Consider the following 2,011-nt stretch of genomic DNA (forward strand, 5'->3'; position numbering starts at 1 on the left):
TTATAATAATAGTAATTAGAATAATAAAATCTTAGCTATAACTATAAGTATAATTATATATTTTTCTTGCGCCTTAGGCACTATTAGTAATGTATAAGTATTCTATAGAGAACTTATTAGTATTCTTCTTACGCTTAGGCTCCTCCTAATCTATTCTAATTCCTCCTTATCTGATTATATAACTACTATTTATTTTAATAATCAGGCAACCTTATAGTTTCTCTTAAAGAGTAACCTGACTTACTCTTAATTACTTTTTAAAGATATTTATTTAGCTATTAAGGAGCTTAGGCAGAAGGAAATCTTAACTAAACTATAATAGTTATCTAAACATAAAGGGATTAGGGGCAACAAAATAATAGATAACTATACTAATAAAGCAGTAAGGGCTATAGGCCCCCTCTAAGAGCTTACAACTTACTTCCTCTTTACAATCAAAAGGATTACGAAAAGAAGAGTCTAGAAGCGCTAGGACTAGTCCTAGGAAAACAGAGTACAAACCTGCAGAATCACTAAGCTCTTCCTCTGTATTTCTCTTGCGAATCACAGGCTTTATACTGGCTGACTAAAAGCACATAGTGCCCTGCTAACCTAGCTTAGGACTAGAGTAATCAGATTTAATACCTTCCTCTTTAAACGCTAAGTACCCTCTGTGCCTAGCCCTTACTACAGGTGCGGGTTAGGGACTATGATAGTACAGCATGTCCTCCTCTCCTGCCCTATATAGTCTCAGCTCCAGAGACATGTCTTAAGTGACCACTTGTTCTCTAACATGCGGAAGCTTCTTAATAGCTATAAAGGAGCGACCCAGGCTATTTGCTTCATCCTTTAGACTAACCTGCTAGCCTAATTCTCTCTGGTCGCATGTGACTTGTAGACGATGCGCTCTTAAGTTATCTAATTTTACTATTCTCCTTTATTGATTTTTTTCTGCAGTTATATAAAGCCCTTAGAGCTTACTTTAAGTATACTATTTCCTTAATTATCATTTACTTTATAGCCCTTTATATAGTTAGGCCTATATAGATTTATATAGTAAATCTAAAATAGGTTAAAAAGGAAAAAAAAAAAAAAAAAATCTAAATAGATATATTTTGAGCATAATTACTTAATAAGATTATAATAGATATTTAGTAAGATAAAGCGATTAGTAATATTTTAAACTACTTAGTAAAGAAAGAGAACAATAATAATAGTAATACATAAGTATTATATATATTATATAAAGTACAAGAGCTACTAAAGGAAGAAAGAAGGCAGGACGCTAGAGACGCCTAAGATGAAGAGGAATTAACAAGATTTACTAAGATAATCCTCTAAAGCATAAAGGATAGGCTAATAAAGATTAAGGAACAGAAACTACCTTAGGCGAACCCTTATTAGAAAGCATGCCCTCTAAAAGCGTTATACGCTACAGCAGCGAAATAAAATATAGTTAACAATAGGATACAGAGCTCCTTAAGACCTATCGCCACCTATTACCTAGTACAGACAGGCAACGCCTCTAGAAAAGAGGAGAAGGAAATTATAATTAAGATATCTAATAAAATAGAGAAGCGTATAATACGTAAGAAGAAAGCAAAGGAACTAGTAGAAATAATTAAGAAAGTAACCCCTAAACTTATAAGAGTAAACAGAATAGGAAATAAGAATATTAAGATTATAGCCTTATCTAAAGAGGTAAAAGCTGCCCTTTTAAAAGATACAGAATAGATTAAAGTAATAGAGACTTTAGTAATGCTTTAGTAGCGCACCTTTATAATTATAATATATAGTATTTAGGTAAACAGGATAAATATTACTAAATAGCCAAAAGAGATCAAAAGACTATAAGCACTTAATAGTAGTCTATATAAAGACATTAAGATTATTAAGATAGGCTAGTTAGCTAAGGCGATTAAAGATAAGAAGACCTTTTCCTTACTTCTAGTTAAGGTAAAAACTACTAAGATAACAAACTAAATACTAACTAAGGGGTTTATAATTAATTATAAGCTTAAGCACTATAAAT

Source organism: Endocarpon pusillum, assembly GCF_000464535.1.
Source record: "Endocarpon pusillum Z07020 unplaced genomic scaffold scaffold4804, whole genome shotgun sequence".
Lineage (NCBI taxonomy): Eukaryota > Fungi > Ascomycota > Eurotiomycetes > Verrucariales > Verrucariaceae > Endocarpon > Endocarpon pusillum.